Below are 24337 nucleotides of genomic sequence, written 5' to 3' on the forward strand. Positions count from 1 at the left end.
ACCCTACCCCTACCCCTAACCCTAACCTGAAATACGTGGCACTGAAATACGTGGCACTGAAATACGTTTATATACGTACACTCACCGGCCACTTTATTAGGTACACCTGTCCAACTTCTTGTTAACACTTAATTTCTAATCAGCCAATCACATGGTGGCAACTCAGTGCATTTAGGCATGTAGACATGGTCAAGACAATCTCCTGCAGTTCAAACCGAGCATCAGTATGGGGAAGAAAGGTGATTTGAGTGCCTTTGAACGTGGCATGGTTGTTGGTGCCAGAAGGGCTGGTCTGAGTATTTCAGAAACTGCTGATCTACTGGGATTTTCACGCACAACCATCTCTAGGGTTTACAGAGAATGGTCCGAAAAAGAAAAAAAATCCAGTGAGCGGCAGTTCTGTGGGCGGAAATGCCTTGTTGATGCCAGAGGTCAGAGGAGAATGGGCAGACTGGTTCAAGCTGATAGAAAGGCAACAGTGACTCAAATCGCCACCCGTTACAACCAAGGTAGGCCTAAGAGCATCTCTGAACGCACAGTGCGTCGAACTTTGAGGCAGATGGGCTACAGCAGCAGAAGACCACACCGGGTACCACTCCTTTCAGCTAAGAACAGGAAACTGAGGCTACAATTTGTACAAGCTCATCGAAATTGGACAGTAGAAGATTGGAAAAACGTTGCTTGGTCTGATGAGTCTCGATTTCTGCTGCGACATTCGGATGGTAGGGTCAGAATTTGGCGTAAACAACATGAAAGCATGGATCCATCCTGCCTTGTATGGAGCATCTTTGGGATGTGCAGCCGACAAATCTGCGGCAACTGTGTGATGCCATCATGTCAATATGGACCAAAATCTCTGAGGAATGCTTCCAGCACCTTGTTGAATCTATGCCACGAAGAATTGAGGCAGTTCTGAAGGCAAAAGGGGGTCCAACCCGTTACTAGCATGGTGTACCTAATAAAGTGGCCGGTGAGTGTATATACGTATATAAGTGCCACGATATTTCAGTGGCCACGTATATAAGTGCCACGTATATAAGTGCCACGTATATAAGTGCCACATATATAAGTGCCACGTATATAAGTGCCACGTATTTCATGTACATGCCACGATATTTAAGTGCCACTTATATAAGTGCCACATATATAAGTGCCACGTATTTATGTGCCACGTATTTAAGTGCCACGTATTTAAGTGCCACGTATTTCACGTAAATGCCACGATATTTCAGTGCCACGTATTTCACTGAAATATCGTGGCACTTAAATACGTGGCACTGAAATATCGTGGCACTGAAAGACGTGGCACTGAAATATCGTGGCACTGAAATACGTGGCACTGAAATACGTGGCACTGAAATACGTGGCACTGAAATACGTGGCACTGAAATGCGTGGCACTGAAATACGTGGCACTATGACTGTCAGAAAATGTTCATTAAACGGTTAGGGATGAGTTGAGGGGTAGGGTTAGGGTTAGGGTTTGGATCCCTTTATCACCTTGATGGTGGTGGGTGACTTTTCAGTGTGTGTTCTGGTTTTTTTCTATAAAAACGCATGCGTTTTTAACGCAAACAAACGCGTTGAGATCGGACGCCATGTCGCGTTTGGAGAGCCCCTGATGTGCCTAAACAGTGAAAACTCCCCAATTCTAACTGAAACCCTAACCCTAGCCCTAACCCTAGTCCTAACCCTAGCGCTACTTTCACACTAGCTTTTTTTGCATTTGTCGCAATGCGTCGTTTTGGCGAAAAAACGCATCCTGCAAAGTCATCTGCAGGATGCGTTTTTTCCCCATAGACTAACATTAGCGACGTATTGACACACGTCGCAAGCGTCGTGCGACGGTTGCGTCGTGTTGTGGCGGACCGCCGGCAGCAAAAAACGTTACATGTAACTTTTTTTTGTGCTGACGGTCCACCATTTCCGACCGCGCATGCGCGGCTGGAACTCCGCCCCCACCTCCCCGCACCTCACAATGGGGCAGCGGATGCGTGGAAAAACAGCATCCGCTGCCCCCGTTGTGCGGCGCTTGCACAGTATGCGTCGGTATGTCGGGCCGACGCAGCGCGACGGCCCCGTACCGACGCTAGTGTGAAAGTAGCCTAACGGGAAAATGGAAATAAATATATTTTTTACAATTTTATTATTTTTCCTAACTAAGGGGGTGATGAAGGGGGATTTGATTTACTTATATAGCGTTTTTTGGGCGGATTTTTATGGTTGGCAGCCATCACACACTAAAAGACGCTTTTTATTGCAAAAAATAGTTTTTGAATCACCACATTTTGAGAGCTATAATTTTTCCATATTTTGGTCCACAGAGTCATGTGAGATATTTTTTTTTGCGGGACGAGTTGACATTTTTATTGGTACCATTTTCGGGTACATGACATTTTTTGATCGCTTTTTATTCCGATTTTTGGGAGGCGGAATGAACAAAAACCAGCAATTCCTGAAATTCTTTTACGGGGTGCGTTTATACCGTTCCGCGTTTGGTAAAAAGGATAAAGCAGTTTTATTCTTCGGGTCAGTACGATTACAGCGATACCTCAATTATGTAATTTTTTTATGTTTTGGCGCTTTTACACAATAAAAACTATTTTATATAAAAAAATAATTGTTTTTGCATCGCTTTATTCTGAGAGCTATAACTTTTTATTTTTCTGCTGATGATGCTGTATGGCGGCTTTTTTTTTGCGGGACAAGATGACGTTTTCAGCGGTACCATGGTTATTTATAGCCGTCTTTTTGATCGCGTGTTATTCCACTTTTTGTTTGGCGGTATGAGAATAAAGCGTTGTTTTTTGCCTCGTTTTTTTTTTTTTTTTTTTTTACGGTGTTCACTGAAGGGGTTAACTAGTGATATAGTTTTATAGGTGGGGTCGTTACGGACGCGGCGATACTAAATATGTGTACTTTTATTGTGTGGTGTTTTTTTTATTTAGATAAAGAAATGTATTTATGGGAATAATATTTATTTTTTTTTTCTTTATTTAGGAATTTTTTTTTTTTTTTTTACACATGTGGAAAATTTTTTTTTTAACTTTTTTACTTTGTCCCAGGGGGGGACATCACAGATCGGTGATCAGACAGTGTGCACAGCACTCTGCCTGATCATCGATCTGACAGGCACATTGCAGAGGCTTGCCGGCGCCTGCTATGAGGATTCTCAGCAGACGCCGGCAAGCAGGGTCATCTTATGACCCGGAAGGAGTCCCGCGGCCATCTTGGATCTGGGGACTCCTTCCAGGTCACCGGAGCAGCGCGATCTCATCGCGCTGCTCCGGTGGGAGAGCGCAGGGAGCCCCCGTCCCTGCGCGATCCCCCTCTATGCCGCTGTCACTATTGAAAGCGGCATCAGAGGGGTTAAATGCCCGCGATCGGCGACAGCGCTGATCGTGGGCATTGCTGCGGGGTGTCAGCTGTCATATACAGCTGACACCCGCACCCGATCACCGCGGCGCTCAGCGCGAGACCGCGGTGATCGGGGCGCCGTACTAGTACTGCGGCTGGCACTAATGCAGTGCCGGCAGCGCAGTACTAGTACGGCGCATGTCGCGAAGGGGTTAATAGAAAATGTTTGATAATGTTGATAGAAAATGAGGACAGAAAGTGAACCCGTAGGGGTTAGTTAGTGAGTCCTCTTAGGAGCCATATAGAGATGGCTCATTGATCCTAAACTGAAAGTAATGTTATGTTCTATACTGTGTATAGTAGTTGAAAAGACAGAAGGCTCGGGCTGAAAGGAGCGGTCCTGTAAGAAAGGAGAGGCAGTAGGTCTGGTGCCGTTAGGGCAGGCGGTCCTGCAGATTTAAAGAAGGAGAATGTAAAAGTTAAATTGCCTTATAATGTGATTGTAAGAAGGTCTTTAGCGGATTCAGAGTGTACGTCCTTAAAGGCAATGTTAAATTATTGTTCAAGAGTTTGTACTAAGTAGAATACCCGGTTGGGTAAGAAAAGTTACTTATAGCATGTTGCTATGATATTTAACCATGTTTGTAACGTTCAAGTGTCCTCACCTCCCATAAAGGGAAGCTCTATTTAAATATACTTATTGTTATTGCACTCACAAAAATTGTATGTCTTTTTGCTAATCTGTATTGTTGTTTTCTTCCCAGTCCCGGAGTACTGGATTTAACCATGGGGGAGTGCAGCGCCCCAGAGTCCTGGTCGTTGCAGTACTGTGGCTCCGCCACTAAGGGGAGCTATGGTACGTCTGATGGCACTGAAGGAGTTCATCTGAGCAGGTATCACAGACACCAATACATTTCACCGCCGGGCCTCCAGGGGGAGCTAAGGGTTCTATTCATTAGGCCACTCCTCACACACTGGTAAAACTGGGGGTCAGGCAGGAAGTTAGAGAGAAAGCTGACTGGGTTGGAGCCAGGCAACACCTTGTGGCAGAGGGTGTTGCAGGAGAAGATTCGGTAGGGTCTCTGTCAGGAGTGGGATCCTGACAGAGACTTGGCAATTTAAGAGAACGTAACGGGACCGTGCCTGCTCAGTATAGCGGCGGTGCCCAAGGAAGGATCGGAAGCGAGATAGATTGTGCTGAGTGAGAAACGAGATCAAAGCAGGAGGAGAATACCAGTAGGGGTCGTGCTGTAAGACCGAGGCAACATCCTACTGAGGCGCACAACCGGCGGCCGGAACGCCGAGGGAGTATTACAATATTCAGCTTCAAGCAATACTCTAAACAGCGGCAGGACAGTCAGTCTAAGGCGGGCTGTCTCACCCAAATCACCTATGCAGTCTTGGGGGGCAACTTGTGGAGAGGGGCGACTCTAGGGTCCCGGAAGAGCTCCGAGCCTACCCGTCAAACGGGTGCCGTTCTAACCGTAACATCAGGGAGGAACGGAAAATTAGCAGAATTTCATCTAATTGAGTTGTGAGGGAACTTAAGAAACGGACACAACAGTTGTGGGGACTTTCCGTAAGCACAGCAGGGAAGGACCGCAACACATAGCGCTAGAAGGAAGGCACAGATTTCCACCTGTAAAGAGAACTCTGGAGGTGCCATTGGACCGGCCGGGCTTGCGCAGCCTGGTTATCTGGATTCCGGACTGAGGACTCAGAGATCTTCAGTAAAGAGGTAAAGAGACTGCAACCTGGTGTCCTCGTTATTTATTGCACTGCACCATCACCACTACCATCATCCATCATATCTATCACTGTACGCCCCTCGGCAGGGTCACGGACTGGGCCTAGCCACCGTGACAACCCCAGAGCAGAGACTCAGAGGCCCGGTACCGGGTACCCCTCGGCCCTGCGGCAGTGGGGGCGCTACAGAGACATGCAATCTCACTGCCCACTATTGGTTAATTAATAAATGTTAGCCCATTAATAAAGTGCCTTAGTGCAGAGTGGTATACAAAATGTAAAAATACAAATGTAAACATTGGCGACTGGGTACAACCCAGAAAGTGCCTTGGTGAATGTAAACAATATTGCAGAGAGACAGGGTGTTAGGGCTGGCGGAACGCACCGAGTAAATAGAGAGATGATAAGTGGTGCGTTCGCAGCCGGGGTTCACCGTGCAAGAAAGAACCTGCTGCTGGCAAATGACGGCACAATATGGCGGTAGAAGCGAACTCTGTTACTTCACAGAGTCGCTTATAAAGGATGCACTGTGTCCTGTTAAGCTCACAAGTGTACACAGTAACTGCCGAGCAGATAGCAGCTTGTGGTCACACAGTCAAAGAGACAAACATACAAGAAAGCCTACAGCCTGCAATAACCATTCTGCCGCCTCGCCATCGCCAGAGCAGCCGCCTCACCACCGCCAGAGCTGCTGCACCTCTGACCTTCTGTCTCTCCCCCACTATCCCATAGAATGTAAGTCCACAAGGACAGGGTCATCTCCCCTTTGTACCAGTCTGTCACTGTAAACTTGTTTACTGTAAATGATATTTATAACCCTGTATGTAACCCCTTTCTCATGTACAGCACCATGGAATTAATGGTGCTATATAAATAAATAATAATAATAAATAATAATAATAATAATCTCCTCACCGGAGGAGCCGGTATTCTAGTGGCTTATTTCAGCCGGGTCACTGAATACACAGAAGCGTGACCACATTGGCGCAAAACTCATGACTTGAATTGATACTAGCGCATGGCCGTGCGGTCATGAGAACCTTTTATAGCTGCAGCAAGTACAGGACCTTCCCAGAAGGACCAATGAGAGGCTGCCACAGATGTTGAGCACCTTCAGGACCTTCCTAGAGGACCAATGGGATTTGCTGCAGTACCTGAGCATGTGACCCTTGATCTCCAATGAGAGATTTTACCCTGGGCATGCTCAGAAGGAGAAAAGTGGGACTCAGTCCCAAAAACGTCTGCTCGCCGCTGCCCAGTACTGGCCACAATGGCAGAAGCTGGAAAGACAGCAGTAACCCTCTGCACAGAGTCAGACTGAACAAGATGCTGGGACCGATGCCTCCGCCGAGCAGGCTCCACTGCAGCAAGAGAAGAATGGGAGAACGCAGTGGAGATGGCTCGAGATTCCCCCTGTGCAGAGGAGGGAACTCAACCCCTAACACAGGGCAGTTTACTCCCCACTAAGGTAAACTAAATTAACATGCACCGCTTTACTTTTGGTATCATGCTTATTTAACCCCTTTACCCCCAAGGGTGGTTTGCACGTTAATGACCGGGCCAATTTTTACAATTCTGACCACTGTCCTTTATGAAGTTATAACTCTGGAACATTTCAACGGATTCTGGTTTCTCGTGACACCATGTTTTCTTGTGACATATTGTACTTCATGACACTGGTACAATTTCTTTGATATGACTTGCATTTATTTGTGAAAAAATGGAAATTTTGAGAAAATTTTGCAATTTTCCAAATCTGAATTTTCATGCCCTTAAATCACAGAGATATGTCACACAAAATACTTAATAAGTAACATTTCCCACATGTCTACTTTACATCACCACAATTTTTGAACCAAAATTTTTTTTTTGTTAGGGAGTTATAAGGGTTAAAATTTGACCAGCGATTTCTCATTTTTACCACACCATTTTTTTAGGGACCACATTACATTTGAAGTCACTTTGAGGGGTCTATATGACAGCAAATACTCAAAATTGACACCATTCTAAAAACTGCACCCCTCAAGGTGCTCAAAACCTCATTCAAAAAGTTTATTAACCCTTCAGGTGCTTCACAGGAATTTTTGGAATGTTTAAAAAAAAATGAACATTTAACTTTTTTTCACTAAAAATTTAATTCAGATCCAATTTGTTTTATTTTACCAAGGGTAACAGGAGAATTAGACCCCAAAAGTTGTTGTGCAATTTGTCCTGAGTACGCTGATACATGATATATGGAGGTAAACCACTGTTTGGGCGCACGGCAGAGCTCGGAAGGGAAGGAGTGCCATTTGACTTTTCAATGCAAAATTGGCTGGAATTGAGATAGGACGCCATGTCGGGTTTGGAGAGCCCCTGATGTGCCTAAACAGTGGAAACTCCCCCACAAATGACACCATTTTGGAAAGTAGACCCCCTAAGGAACTTATCTAGATGTGTGGTGAGCACTGTGAACCCCCAAGTGCTTCACAGAAGTTTATAATGTAGAGCCGTAAAAAATAGAAAATCATATTTTTCACAAAAATTATCTTTTCCCCCCAATTTTTTATTTTCCCAAGGGTAACAGGAGAAATTGGACCCCAAAAGTTGTTGTGCAATTTGTCCTGAGTATGCTGATACCCCATATGTGGGGGGAATCACCTTTTGGGTGCATGGCAGAGCTCAGAAGGGAAGGAGCGCCGTTTTGGAATGCAGACTTTGATGGAATAGTCTTCGGGCGTCACGTTGCGTTTGCAGCACTCCTGATGTAACTGAACAGTAGAAACCCCCCATAAGTGACCCCATTTTGGAACCTAGACCCCCCAAGGAACTTATCTAGATGTGTAGTGAGAACTTTGAACCCCCAAGAGCCATGAAAATAAAAAAATCCTTTTTTTTTCCCACAAAAATGATTTTTTAGAAATTGGACTGCAAAGATTGTTGTCCAATTTATCCTGAGTATGCTAATACCCCATATGTGGGGGTAAACCACTGTTTGGGTAAACATCAGAGCTCAAAAAGGAAGGAGCACCATTTTACTTTTTCAACTCAGAATTTGCTGGAATTGAGATCGGACACCATGTCGAGTTTGGAGAGCCCCTGATGTGCCTAAACAGTGGAAACCCCCCCAATTCTAACTCCAACCCTAACTCCAACAAACCCCTAACCCTAATACCAACCCTAACCATAACCACACCCCTAACCCGAACACACTCCCAACCCTAATCCCAGCCCTAACCACAACTCTAAACCCAACACACCCCTAACTCTAATCCCAACTCTAACCCCAACATACCCCAAACCCTAATCCCAACCCTAACCATAACCCTTACCACACCCTAACCCTGACACACCGCTAACCCTAATCCCAACCCTAATCCCAACCCTAACCCTAATCCTAGCCGTAAACATAATCCAAACTCTAACCCCAACAATAGCCCCAACCCTAACTTTAGCCCCAACCCTAGCCCTAACTTTAGCCCTAACCCTAACTTTAGCCCAAACCCTAACCCTAACGGGAAAATAGAAATAAATACATTTTTTTATTTTATTATTTTCCTTAACTAAGGGAGTGATAAAGGGGGTTTGATTTACTATATATAGCGGGTTTTTATGTTTGACAGCTGTCACACGCTAAAAGACGCTTTTTATTGCAAAAAATAGTTTTTGCATCACCACATTTTGAGAGCTATAAGATTTCCATATTGTGGCCCACAGAGTCATCTGAGGTCTTGTCCGAGTTGATGTTTTTATTGGTACCATTTTCAGGTGCATGACATTTTTTGATCACTTTTTATTACGATTTTTGGGAGGCAGAATGAACAAAAAAACAGCAATTCATGAATTTCTTTTGAATGGGGTGTTTATACCATTCCGTGTGTGGTAAAATTGACAAAGCAGTTTTACTCTTTGGGTCAGTACGATTACAGAGATAACTCATTTATATCATTTGTTTATGTTTTGGCGCTTTTATACAATAAAAACTATTTTATATAAAAAAACAATTGTTTTTGCATCGCTTAATTCTTAGAGCTATAACTTTTTTACTTTTTTGCTGATTACACTGTATGGCAGCTCGTTTTTTGCCGGACAAGATGACGTTTTCAGCAGTACCATGTTTATTTATATCTGTCTTTTTGATCATGTGTTATTCCACTTTTTGTTCAGCGGTGTGATGATAAAGCATTGTTTTTTGCTTCGATTTTTATTTTTTTACGGTGTTCACTGAAGGGGTTAACTAGTGGGACAGTTTATAGGTTGGATCGTTACGGCCGCGGGGATACCAAATATGTGTACTTTTATTGTTGTTTTTATTATTTACATAAAGAAAAGTCTTTATTGGAACAATGTTTATTTTTTTATTATTATTTAGGAATTTAAAAAAATATATTTTTACACAGTATATATATTTTTTACTTTTTTACATTGTCCCAGGGTGGGACATCACTGTATAAAATCAGATCGCTGATCTGACACTTTGCACAGCACTGTGTCAGAGCAGCGATCTGACAGGCAGTGAAGGAGGCTTGCCAGTGCCTGCTCTCAGCAGACACTGAGAAGCCACCTCCCTGCAGGATCTTGGATCCGGGGGCCTGCAGGGAGGAGACCGGAGGAGACCCTTGGAACAATGCCATCACATCGCTCTGAGGGTCTGTTAAATATTAATTATTAATTGAATTATTGTTAAACTCAATTCTGTACTGAGCCTTGTGGAAGGTTTCGCTGACATTACAAAAAGCTATTCCTGTATATTTAGCTCAGAGTAAAAGTTAACACCATGTGGAGAGAACACGTGCTCTATGGGACATATATAATCACTTGGGGGCTGTCACTTGGGGCCTCCTCCTGCCTTCTCCTTCACTCTCTACAGTCTTCAGACAGACAGAATGAACAGCTGGTATGTGAGTTAACAAGGATGACTACTACCACACTCCATGACAGGGACAGACGCCATTTACCATTCAGAATCTCAGGAAAGATGGGGAACAAATGGACAATCTCTTTGTAACTATTTCATCTCTTATGTTTTACTGCAATGATGCTTTTTGGTGGACAATCCAATAAACCACTACATTTTTTATGAGACATCTGGTAAAGAGTCCTGATTAAATAAATATATGAAATAAGCATATTTAACATTTGGCCAAGCCAGCCATTTCTGATTTTTTGTGCTATTTTTCGTTGATTTCCTTCTACTTGCACACCGGGGAAGAGAGAAGAGCTTCGCTAAATGTTGTGCAAGTTTTCAGGAATTCCACTACAACACTTCAAGTCACAAGGATCAGACCGGAACCTACGAGTGAGACTAACAGGTGCCAGATGGATTGACAAGTACTAGAAGTACTACAAGTGCCAGACGTACTGAAAATAGACGTGCTGATGACCAGAGCCCAGCGTTGTCCAACAAAGGAACTACAAGCTGAGATATTTCAAGGTAAGAAAAATGAATTTAATTAATTCTTATTCTAAGTCAAGTCAACTAAAATTTATATCTTTAAATGAAGAGTCTAAAAATTTAGAAGTCTTTTGGCTGAGATTTTATGCAGAATGCAAGATGGCAAATCTAAAGATAGATTCCAACCTGATGTCCAGAGAAAAAGAAAAATTGAAAAATATTTTACATTTGGTTGACGTATTTCACAAGTTTGTGTCAGAGAAATCCAAAAAAGACTGTGTAGAAAGAGTATCAAAGGAATTTGGTGATGTTCCCAAGATTGACTGTAATGTGGAGAGTGAACAAGATGTGAGACACGTGTCTCTAATGGCCACTGAAGGTGACCTTGTTTCTCATGATGTAAAAAAAGACGGAGGAAACATGGGAGGAGACATGAGAACTGACGAAGATGACGTACAAGGAACAGATGTACAAAGACCACTAAAAATAGAAGACGTCCCAGGGTATGTGCACATGCTGCGGAATGGTGTGTGGATTTTTCCGCGCTGATCTTTTTTAAATCCGCAGGAAAACTGCACTGCGGATTCACCACGGAATTACCGCGGATTTACAACGTTTTTTCCGTGGATTTTGTGCGGTTCCACCTGCGGTTTTACAGCTGCGGATTCCTATTGAGGAGCAGGTTGTAAACCGCTGCGGAATCCGCACAAAGAATTGACATGCTGCGGAATATAAACGGCTGCATTTCTGAGCGTTTTTGTCCGCAGCATGTGCACTGCGGATTTTGTTTTCCATAGGTTTATGCAGCGCCCCAGAGTCCTGGTCGTTGCAGTACTGCCGCTCCGCCACTAAGGGGAGTGATGGTACGTCTGATGGCACTAAAGGAGTTCACCTGACCAGGTATCACAGTCACACATTACACTTCACACTCCGGCCACCAGGGGGAGCAAAGAGTTCTATGTATTAGGCCACTCCTCACACTTTGGTAAAACTGGGGGCTGGATAGGAAGTTAGGAAGAAAGCTGACTGGGTTTTGCTCAGGCAACACCTAGTGAGAGAAGAGGTTGCTTGGGAAGATTCAGGGGGGTCCCTGTCAGGGGTGGGATCCTGACAGAGGCCTAGCGAAAAGGACAGATCGTTAGGGAGCCGCACCTGCACTTCATTGCAGCGGTATCTTAAGAAAGGACAAGAAGCGAGGTTTATTGTGGAGAAGTGAGAAACGAGATCACAGCACAAAGGTGATAGGACCAGTAGGAGTCGTGCCCCGAGATCGGCAACATCCTACTGAGGCGCGTAGCCGGTGGCCGGAACGCCGAGGAAGTATTGGGCTCCTGTTAGCCGGAGTATTACCACAGCAGCGCGTGTTACTTCATATAAGCAGCAGAATCCAACGTAAGGCAAACTGTGTTTAATATATGCAGCTTGAACTGGAACAAAATAAGAAAGCTTTGACAGTAACTACCGATATAATCTAGTCCATGTAACACATGTCTCTCTGTGAAGGAAACAGCAGCAGACTGATGCAATCAGTGAGTGTCCTCTGACCTTTTTTTTTTTTTTAAACTTTAACAATCACAGCATAGCTGACAAATGAACACTCATAGACATTCAATGCAGACTACAACAGGAATGGAGTTGTTGCATTTAAACTTATTCCAACACCCCCACTCAACAACTGCTTATCCTGTTAGTCCCATTGCAGTTCTGAATTCTTCAAACTTGGCTCTTGACAATGGCTTTGTCAAAACATCTGCTAACATCTTGTCAGATTCACAGTAAACAAACTTTAGAACTTCACGCTCTACTAAGTCACGCAAGTGATGATGTTTAACATCAATGTGCTTTGTTCTTGCACTTATCCTTTCACTGCTGGCGAGCTTGATACATCCTTGGTTGTCCTCATAGATAACAGTTGGTTCAGCTAGTGGTTTGCCGAATTCTTCCAAAAGTTGCTTCAACCAAATTAACTCTTGACTTGCATGAGCAGCTGATGTATATTCTGCTTCTGTAGAAGACAATGCAACTGACACTTGTTTTCTACTCGACCATGAGATTGAAGTGTGTCCTAACTTGAACAAGTAACCACTTGTTGATCTTCGATCACTTGAGTCTCCAGCCCAATCTGCATCTACATATCCTCTGAGAATTAGATCTCCTGATGCAGAAATCTTTAGACTTAACTCTTGGGTTGCCTTAAGATACTGAAGAAGTCTCTTAATTGCATTCCAATCTCTTTGGCGTGGCTTGCTTACACGTCGGCAGAGAATTCCCACTGTGGCTGAGATATCTGGACGGGTTGTGGTTGCTATGTATAGAAGTGCCCCCACTGCTTGTCTGTAACTGTCATTTGTGGGTAGCAGATCTTCTTCTCCTTCCAATTTTAGGTAAGATGGATCCATTGGAGTTGATATGCCTTTGGCTTCTGACATTCCAAACTGGTTTAGAACTGTGGAGATTTTAGAATTTTGATTCAGAAGAAAACTTCCATCTTCCTCTCTCTGGATTTGGATTCCCAAATAGTATGTCACATCTCCAAGGTCCTTGGTCTCGAAATGCTTGTTCAGAATTTGACCTAGTTTTGAAATTTCTCTCTCTTCTTGATGCGCTATTATTACATCATCCACATATAGAATAACATACATCCAATCTTGTGATACACTTTTTGTATACAAACATGGATCCGCTTGAGACCTTTTAAATCCTTCGTCGATTAACACTTTGTTCATCTTAGTGTTCCATGCTCTTGCTGATTGCTTAAGGCCATAGAGAGATTTTTGCATTCTGCAAACAAGGTTCTCTTTACCCCTTTTAACATAGCCTTCTGGTTGAGTCATGTACAGCTCTTCTTCAATGTCTCCATGTAGAAAGGCTGTTTTGATGTCAAAATGTCTTACTTTCATCTGCTGAACAGCAGCTATGGATAATAAAGTTCTGAATGTAGTTTGCTTGGCAACTGGAGCAAAAGTAGCATCATAATCTTCACCATATTTTTGTGAATATCCTTTTGCGACCAATCTTGCTTTAAAACGGTGAATATTACCTTCGGAGTCATATTTGTTCTTAAAGACCCACTTACATCCAATTGCTTTCTTGCCTTGAGGTAGCTCTGTGAGCTCCCATGTTTTGAGCTTATGAAGGGATTCCATTTCTTCATCAGCAGCTTTTATCCATTTTTGCTTCTTATGAATAGGCAGTTTTTGCATTTCCTGCCATGACTGTGGCTCTTCTTCTGGAATTGATCTGACCATATAAGAAAGGCGTTTAGCTGGAATTCCTTTATTTGATCTTTCTGATCTTCTGATCTCCTGAGGTTGGCTTGGTTCTTCTGTTTCTTTTTCAGTACTTTCAGAGCATATCCAGACTTCAGTATTTTCTTTGAGATTCTCTTCAATGTCTGGAATCACTGACTGAAATTCTTGTTCCTTAGGTTGAATTATTTGCGTAACCTCATGAAATTTGAGCGATACTGAGTTTTCATCAATCACTACATCTCTGCTGATTGTTACTGTGTTGGTCTGTGGATGCAGGATTCTGTATCCTTTCTGAGTTTCACTGTACCCCACAAGAACTCCTTCCTTTGCATGAGATTCCCACTTAGAACGTTTTTCTTTGGGAACATGCACAAAAGTTTTGCTTCCGAATATCCTGAGATGCTTCAGGTTGGGCTTCTCACAGTTCCATAGCTCATATGGAGTTTTACTTGTAGCTTTACTTGGCAGTCGATTTTGAAGATAGGTAGCAGTCATGATGGCTTCTCCCCAATATGTTGTAGGTAGGTTTCCATCAAATAGCATACTTCTTCCACTTTCACAAAGAGTTCGGTTCTTTCTCTCTGCTGTGCCATTCTGCTCTGGGTTGTATGGAACGGTTGTCTGGAACACGATTCCATTCTTTTTCAGGATGGTTTGCACTTTACCACTTGTATATTCAGTTCCATTATCTGCTCGCAGTACCTTTGGTATTCTTCCAAATTTGTTAAGAACTGCAGCAAGATATTCTTCAAGTTTCTGTGGAACTTCATCTTTACTTTGAAGTAGGTAAGTAACAGTATATCTGGAATAATCATCAATGAATGTGAGAAAATATCTCTTCTTGCTGGGAGTAAGAACACTCATTGGACCACACACATCTGTATGTATCAAATCCAGTATCTGTGCAGATTTAGTAGTGCTTACTTTAGGAATCGATTTTCTGGACATTTTCCCTTTTAAGCAACTTGTGCACTTCATTGTTTGATTACACTGGTTGATTGCAATACCATTTGCAAGTTGAGCTAGTTTCTTTACTGCTTCTGGATCTCTGTGGCCTAGGCGTCTGTGCCACACATGAATACAGTCCTTATGAAAATCTTGTCTAGCACTGTAAACAGTTTCATTGCATTTCAGCTGATAAAGTTCATCTTTGATTTTTCCTTCGGCAAGGGTATGACCCTTCTTTGAAATGATGCATCTGTCATCCTTAAATGTAACTATATTTCCTTGTTGTGCAAGCTTCTTTACAGATAAAAGGTTACTTTCAAGTTTGGGAACATACAGCACGTCTTTAACTGGGATTTTTCTGAGTTGTGCTGAGGATTGAACTTGACAATGGAAATAACCATCTCCTATTCCTTCTGATGTCATATAGTGACCATTAGCTAAAATTACCTTTTCAGACTTGCTTTCATCTAGATTAATGAAGAAATCCTTATCACGTGTCATGTGAGCAGTCGCTCCAGAGTCAATACACCAAACATGGTTTGCATATGGGCTTGTGCTGACCCCAAATGCAGTCGCAATACATGCATCTTCCTTCTTTACAGCTGTTTTAACCTTTTGATGACTGTCCAGCTTTTTAAACTGATTCATTCTTGCTTTCCACACTCTGCAGTCTGCTTTAAGGTGACCAGGCTTTTTACAGACAAAACATTCACGAGTTTCCTTTAAATGACTCTGAGCTTTAGAAAAGTACTGTGTCTTTAATGCTGTTTCTGCTTTGCATATATTATTGCTAATAGTCTCTGACTTTCTCTTGTATTCATCTGCAAGTTTCCCTTTCACATATTCTAGTGTGAGTTCATCATCTGGTCTGGCATCTAATGCAGTCACAAGCGTGTCATAACTTTCTGGAAGACCACTTAATAGTAATGCAGCAACATGAAAATCTTTAATTTCTTCACCAATACCCCTTAGGCGCTCCACAATCTCTAGGGTGTTTCTGATATAGTCCTGCATATGCTGGCCATCACTTAATTTAGACTGATACAGCTTTCTCATAAGATATAGCTTATTGCTGAGATTTGACCTTTCATGCACTTTCTGTAATTCTTCCCACATTTTCTTTGCAGTATCACATTTGCATACATGTACAATCTGGTTATCATCTATGCTGAGGGAAATAGTGCTTTGTGCTTTCTGATCAGTCTCTAGCCAATCACCCGGTACTGGGTCAGGCACAGGCTGTTCAATACATTTCCATGTACCCTCTCTTATAAGTAACATCTTTACCTTGAATTTCCAGGAGCTGTAATTGTGATTTGTGAGACTTGGCACTGTGTACTTCACTGCATTCCTTTCTGTAGACATTCTTGTCTCTTGTACCTCTTTTTTTTTGTTTGTTACTGGCCCTTTAAGCTGCGCTGTCCGGTGCTCTGTACACTGCGGTACCTTTGCGTTCCGGTGTCCTTGTATTCCGGGGGTTCCTCTGTGCTGTCTGCGCTTGGCTCGCTGCTTATTCCGGTGACTGGGCTTTTTACCATTTACTTTCCGGTGGCTGGGCCCATAACCTGTTAGCCGGAGTATTACCACAGCAGCGCGTGTTACTTCATATAAGCAGCAGAATCCAACGTAAGGCAAACTGTGTTTAATATATGCAGCTTGAACTGGAACAAAATAAGAAAGCTTTGACAGTAACTACCGATATAATCTAGTCCATGTAACACATGTCTCTCTGTGAAGGAAACAGCAGCAGACTGATGCAATCAGTGAGTGTCCTCTGACCTTTTTTTTTTTTTTAAACTTTAACAATCACAGCATAGCTGACAAATGAACACTCATAGACATTCAATGCAGACTACAACAGGAATGGAGTTGTTGCATTTAAACTTATTCCAACAGCTCCACGCATTACTTCAAACCAACGGCAGGGCAGTTAATTATAGGTTGGCTGCCTCACCTAAATCACCTAATGAAGACAACAGAGGCAATTGTGGGAGAGGGGCGTCTCTAGGGTCCCAGAATAACTCCAGGCCTACCCCGTCATACGGGTGCGTCCTATCCATATCATCTGGGGGACGGAGAGAAAGAACAGAAACATACACGACAGTTGTGAGGACTATCCCGTGGTGCTCAGCAGGGAAGTACTACAACACCCAGGCGCTAGTAGGTAGGCACTGATTTCCACCTGCAAAGGGAACTCTGGATGTGCCTTCGGACCGGCCGGTCTCAGCCAGCCCAGTTAACAGTGCTCTGGATTGCGGATGCCGAAGCCTTCAGTAAAGAGGTAAAGAGACTGCAACACTGTGTCCTTGTTATTTACTGCGACCTACACCACCACCTACACCTTTTATTGGGCACCCCTTAGCAGGACCATGGACCGGGTCGGGCCACCGTGACATCCTCAGAACCGATAGACCCGGTACCGAGTACCCCGCCATCCTGCGTCTGGGGGCCGCTCCAACTTGGTGTCTCGAACAGGATCTACTTAAGCCTGAAGAATCAGGTCATGTGTGCCTTGGAACTGTGACTGGATTGTGCTTGAAACATGATTTATTGCAAAGACTGCGTAATTGCTATTTGCCGCCAAAAATTCCCGCCAAAACCGCCGCCATTACAGCGCTACGAGGAGCGCAGGAGAAGAAGAAGGGCGTGGAGTGGGTGTACACAAGCTGGAGAGCGCGAAAGACAATGGCCACCCAGTCTAAATATTTCTGTATCATGAGGACGTGTCCGTCAGCAGCTGAGACCCGCCTCCTGATCTTCTATGGCGGGCGGAGATCGAAGAAACGAAACTATGACTCAGATGAGGTGGGACTGGAGACCAGAGAAGGCTTACAAAAAAGAATGGCCCCGCACAGACCCCCGTCGCCAGAGGATTATTCTGCCATGCCTCCGTTGGAGGATCTGGATCCCTGGGAGCTGCCGATGGGACATCCACTTCCTGAACTGTCACCAGTCCGTACGCCTTCCTCAGGAGAGTGGAGTGGCGCCGGAGGAGTTACCTCGAGCGCAGGTACTCGGTGCCGCAACTCCCAGGGAGGTCACCCCACCTCCGCACCTGACCCAGCTACCGCCGCAACCGCTGGCGCCCCAGCGTCCCCGCCGCCTGACCCCAAATTACCGGGGGGGCATGATATCAGGCCCTCCCCTTGGGGAGAGTGCCGGAACCACCTGATCGCGGATTTCCAGCGGGAAGTGGAGCGGGAAACGCAGGGCGAGCTGCTGGATGGTTCCCTGCCGAAATGGGGCGTTGTGATTGTCTACCAGTCCCAGGAAGGGAAAGGTTTCGTTCAGGAAATTGGAACGACACTGAGAGTCCGCATCACCCGGGACGAGGTGGAGCCCTGCCTGTGTAGAGATGGTGCAAAGTCCCTCTTGAAGCCTGGAGACATGGTGACTTATCGCCGATATCTCACGGGAAGAAGTTTGGTGGGCCCGAGATATGCAGCGATCTACCGCCGTCTTGGCGGTATCCAGAACTGAGGGGGAGGAGCTTGCCGCTGAAGCGGCTGCGGCAGCCTCTGTCGCTGCTGGCGTTATCTACCGGCCCACGCAGACACTCATCGCAGCGCACGACCTGGTCGTGCAGAAAACCCAAACTCATGGAGTGCACCTGGCACCGGGAGTGGACTTGGAGTCAGGCCTTCCTAAGCCGCAGAGGGCTACCTGTCAGGTAAGGCCCTGGTGGAGGCCACCTCCTGACTAACCGGAGTACGCCACGGCGCAACGAAAATGTAAATAGTTCATTTAACTGTTTGTCTTTCTGCTGTTTTGCTGCTTTAAACCCGACCAGGGTTAGTTCTTGAAGGGATCCCTTCGTTTACCCGGGATCCCTATTGTTTTTGCTTTTGTTCATCATTGTTTACAAGGACTGCCGAATCATGGACGGTGAATGGTTCACAAACTGTGTTGTAAATAGTTTGCACCTTCTTAAATGTGCCCCCTACTGGTTTTACAAAAAGGAGAACTTTTTGAAGAGACTGTTCTTGAACACAGCGCAGAAGTTCTTGCCTTAAACGGACTTGCAGATAGAGAGTCTGCACTACCTCAAAGAGACTTGGTCCCCTCTTAAAGGGAATGTTCATGTGTTGCACTTAAGTATAATGTTACTTTGAGAATGTTGAATAGTAATGAATAGTGTGTAGTTATTTAAGAAATAATAGGAAATGTTCGATGATGTTACTAGAGGTTGAGGACAGGAAAGTGAACCCGTAGGGGTTAGTGAGTCCTCCTGGAAACCATAGAGAGATGGTTGATTGATCTTGTACTGTGAATAAAAATTGAGCTTATAGAAGAAAAGAGGCAGTAGGCCCGGACGAGTAGCCAGGCGGTCCTGCATGTTCAAAATCAGAGAGTAAAGAAAAGTGTTGCATTTAGAAAAGAGAAATAAAGACAAAGTTAATTTATATTTTAGAGTTTTATACTAAGCCTTTAGTCGGTTTAACTTATACGCCCTTAAAGGAAAAGTTAAATTATTGTTCAAAATTTGCACTTAGTAGATAGAATACCCGGCTGAGTAATGATGGTTATTTATAGTCGAATTAGTCATGAGTGTTATTTAAAATCTTAAGCACTAAGTAAATATGTTTTTGTTTGTAACGTTCAAGTGCCCTCACCTCCCATAAAGGGAAGCATTGTTAAATTTACTTGTTCATTGCATTTCAAAATTTTGTATGCCTTTTGCTAACATGTATTGTTGTTCTTCTTTCCCAGTCCGGGAGTACTGGATTTAACCGGGGGGAGTGCAGAGCCCCAGAGTCCTGGTCGTTGCAGCACTGCCGCTCCGCCACTAAGGGGAGTGATGGTACGTCTGATGGCACTAAAGGAGTTCACCTGACCAGGTATCACAGTCACACATTACACTTCACACTCTGGCCACCAGGGGGAGCAAAGGGTTCTATGTATTGGGACACTCCTCACACTTTGGTAAAACTGGGGGCTGGATAGGAAGTTAGGAAGAAAGCTGACTGGGTTTTGCCCAGGCAACACCTAGTGAGAGAAGAGGTTGCTTGGGAAGATTCAGGGGGATCCCTGTCAGGGGTGGGATCCTGACAGAGGCCTAGGGAAAAGGACAGATCGTTATGGAGCCGCGCCTGCACTTCATTGCGGCGGTATCTTAAGAAAGGACAAGAAGCGAGGTTTATTGTGGAGAAGTGAGAAACGAGATCACAGCACAAAGGCGATAGAACCAGTAGGAGTCATGCCCCGAGATCGGCAACATCCTACTGAGGCGCGTAGCCGGTGGCCAGAACGCCGAGGAAGAATTGGGCTCCACGCATTACTTCAAACCAACGGCAGGGCAGTTAATTATAGGTTGGCTGCCTCACCTAAATCACCTAATGAAGACAACAGAGGCAATTGTGGGAGAGGGGCGTCTCTAGGGTCCCAGAATAACTCCAGGCCTACCCCGTCATACGGGTGCGTCCTATCCATATCATCTGGGGGACGGAGAGAAAGAACAGAAACATACACGACAGTTGTGAGGACTATCCCGTGGTGCTCAGCAGGGAAGTACTACAACACCCAGGCGCTAGTAGGTAGGCTACTGATTTCCACCTGCAAAGGGAACTCTGGATGTGCCTTCGGACCGGCCGGTCTCAGCCAGCCCTGTTAGCAGTGCTCTGGATTGCGGATGCTGAAGCCTTCAGTAAAGAGGTAAAGAGACTGCAACCCTGTGTCCTCGTTATTTGCTGCGACCTACACCCCCACCTACACCTTTTATTGGGCGCCCCTTAGCAGGACCACGGACCGGGTCGGGTCACCGTGACATCCTCAGAACCGATAGACCCGGTACCGAGTACCCCGCCGTCCTGCGTCTGGAGGCCGCTCCATTTACATGGTACTGTAAACTCATGGAAAACTGCTGCAGATCTGCAGCGTCAAATCCACTGCGAATCCGCAGCAAAATCCGCAGCATGTGCACATAGCCTCAGAGGCCCAACTCCTCCAAACTAAAGTTAGGAAAAACGTGTTAAAATTATGAAAAATCATTCCTTGATATGATAGCAAAATCCATGTGTGCAGAAATTCAGATATTCGAAAGTTTTGCTGGTAAATTTGATTTGACTAATGAGGAGAAAAATCAGTTGTTTAAAATGTGGCTTCCTGTAACTTTTTCCAGAAGGTTATCTTTAAAAATACAGAATGATGAGTTATATGGAGATCTAACTGATATAGAAAGATTAAAAATTCTGATTAAAAATTCTGATATTCTGTGGATTAAAAGAAAATTATCCAGATATTGATATTCTATTATTCTTCTAAAATTAAGGATTGGCCAGAAAGAATGTACTTTTACATTCATGTCCATATTTGAAAGGTTGTACAAAACACTCATTAAAAATGTCAATACACAATCAATGATAAAATGTTTTGTAAACAAATTTGGATTCCTAAATTCTGTATCTTGTGTTATTGCGTCACAAAAAGATTCTATATTTGAATGTGCGCAATCCCTTGATTTTTCTAGAAAACATGAGAATCTTGAAAGGAAAATAAATCATACTAAGTTTTTGAAAACAAACAGAATAAAATCTTATCAGAAGCTAAAATTAAAATCTCCAAAACTGAGTTATCCCCAAAATCAAATCTATGAATTAGGAAGAAAATTACCGTATATACTCGAGTATAAGCCGACCCGAGTATAAGCCAACCCCCCTAATTTTGCCACAAAAAACTGGGAAAACTTATTGACTCGAGTATAAGCCTAGGGTGGAAAATGCAGCAGCTACCGGTGAATTTCAAAAATAAAAATAGATGCTCCATACCGTTCATTATGGCCCCATAGCTGTGCCATATAGTGCTCTGCACCATTCATTATTGCCCCATAGCTGTACCATAGAAAGCTGTGCCATATAGTGCTCTGCACCGTTCATTATTGCCCCATAGCTGTGCCATATAGTGCTCTGCACCGTTCATAATTGCCCCATAGATGTGCCATATAGTGCTCTGCACCGTTCATTATTGCCCCATAGCTGTGCCATATAGTGCTCTGCACCGTTCATTATTGCCCCATAGCTGTGCCATATAGTGCTCTGCACCGTTTATTATTGCCCCATAGCTGTGCCATATAGTGCTCTGCACCGTTCATTATTGCCCCATAGCTGTGCCATATAGTGCTCTGCACCGTTCATAATTGCCCCATAGCTGTGCCATATAGTGCTCTGCGCCGTTCATTATTTCCCCATAGCTGTGCCATATAGTGCTCTGCGCCATTCATTATTTCTCCATAGATGTGCCATATAGTGCTCTGCACCGTTCATTATTGCCCCCATAGCTGTGCCATATAGTGCTCTGCACCGTTTATTATTGCCCTATAGCTGTGCCATATAGTGCTCTGCACCGCTCCTTATTGCCCCATAGCTGTGCCATATAGTGCTCTGCACCGCTCCTTATTGCCCCATAGCTGTGCCATATAGTGCTCTGCACCGTTTATTATTGCCCCATAGCTGTGCCATATAGTGCTCTGCACCGTTCATTATTGCCCCATAGCTGTGCCATATAGTGCTCTGCACCGTTCATTATTGCCCCATAGCTGTGCCATATAGTGCTCTGCACCGTTTATTATTGCCCCATAGCTGTGCCATATAGTGCTCTGCACCGTTCCTTATTGCCCCATAGCTGTGCCATATAGTACTCTGCACCGTTCATTATTGCCCCATAGCTGTGCCATATAGTGCTCTGCACCGTTCATTATTGCCCCATAGCTGTGCCATATAGTGCTCTGCACCGTTCATTATTGCCCCATAGCTGTGCCATATAGTGCTCTGCACCGTTCATTATTGCCCCATAGCTGTGCCATATAGTGCTCTGCACCGTTCATTATTGCCCCATAGCTGTGCCATATAGTGCTCTGCACCGTTCATTATTGCCCCATAGCTGTGCCATATAGTGCTCTGCACCGTTCCTTATTGCCCCATAGCTGTGCCATATAGTGCTCTGCACCGTTCATTATTGCCCCATAGCTGTGCCATATAGTGCTCTGCACCGTTCATTATTGCCCTATAGCTGTGCCATATAGTGCTCTGCACCGTTCATTATTGCCCCATAGCTGTGCCATATAGTGCTCTGCACCGTTCATTATTGCCCGATAGCTGTACCATATAGTGCTCTGCACCGTTCATTATTGCCCCATAGATGTGCCATAGAAAGCTGTGCTGCTGCTGCTGCAATAAAAATAATAAAACACATACTCACCTCTCTTGCTTGCAGCTCCTCAGCGTCCCGTCCCGGCGTCTCTCCGCACTGACTGATCAGGCAGAGGGCGGCGCGCACACTATATGCGTCATCGCGCCCTCTGACCTGAACAGTCAGAGCGGAGAGACGCTGGGAAGACAGAGCGGCGCCCGGCGTGTGGAACGTGGACAGGTAAATATGACATACTTACCTGCTCCCAGCGTCCCGCTCCTTCCCCCGGACAGCTGTTCTTCGGTGCCGCAGCCTCTTCCTCTGTCAGCGGTCACCGTTACCGCTGATTAGAGAAATGAATAGGCGGCTCCGCCCCTATGGGAGTGGAGTCCATATTCATTTCTCTAATGAGCGGTCCCACGTGACCGCTGAACAGGGGAAGAGCTGCGGCACCCGGAGACCGTGGGACGGGCAGGGGTAGCGCCAGGAGCCCCGGAAGCAGGTAAGTATGCCTCAGCGCCCTCTCCCCCTCACCCGCCGACCGTGACTCGAGTATAAGCCGAGAGGGGCACTTTCAGCCCAAAAATTTGGGCTGAAAATCTCGGCTTATACTCGAGTATATACGGTACCTATTTGTTATAAGCATTACCAAAAGATCCAAGGGTCCACTAAAGAAATTGCACTGAAAGAGTTAAAAACTGAAGGTTCAGAACTCTCTGTAAAATGACAAATGGCGGAAATTGACAGACAGAAACAGGTGTCTTCACAGAGCCACATTATGGGAGGTAAGCTGAAGACTCCACTATCGAAGCTCTTCAAAGAATCCGTAAATTTAAAAATGGCAATTTTAAATAGAGCTTTTCAGGACTTATCGACAGAGAGATAAGATTTGATTTAGGAATTGGCTAAAAATGTAATTATATGTTATGTAAAAGTGTTATACAATGTATTATTTAGTAATTTGTAACTATTTTAAACAGTATAATTCTGTAGTTCTATAATTTTGGTAGATATACTGTATGTATAGTGAAATAATTAAAATTTATTCCAGTAATAATACATAAAATAACATTAAAAACATAAATTAAATATATACATATGTATAAGATATTTAATTTAACCTTTATCTTTTATTTTTCTTTAGAATTTTCATTTGAAAGCAGAATTTGAACAAAAATCCTCTTACATTGATTTATCTCTTTATTTACACAGGAAGTTGTAATAACTGCATGCTTTTATATATTTAACACTTAAAAGAAATAATATATGCTAAATTAGTTTTGTGTACTGTTAACATTTTTTGTAACATAATGCAAATTTCTTTCTTTGCATGGTAATAAATATATCTTTACTGCATGAAATGACAGTCACAGCAAGTAACATCTGAACTGTGGGGCAGCACGGTGGCGCAGCAGCCTTGTAGCGCTGGAGTCCTGGGTTCAAGCCCCACTAAGGACAACATCTGCAAAGAGTTTGTATGTTCTCTCCGTGTATGCGTGGGTTTCCTCCGGGTACTCCGGTTTCCTCCCACATTCCAA

Source organism: Ranitomeya variabilis, chromosome 1, assembly GCF_051348905.1.
Source record: "Ranitomeya variabilis isolate aRanVar5 chromosome 1, aRanVar5.hap1, whole genome shotgun sequence".
NCBI lineage: Eukaryota > Metazoa > Chordata > Amphibia > Anura > Dendrobatidae > Ranitomeya > Ranitomeya variabilis.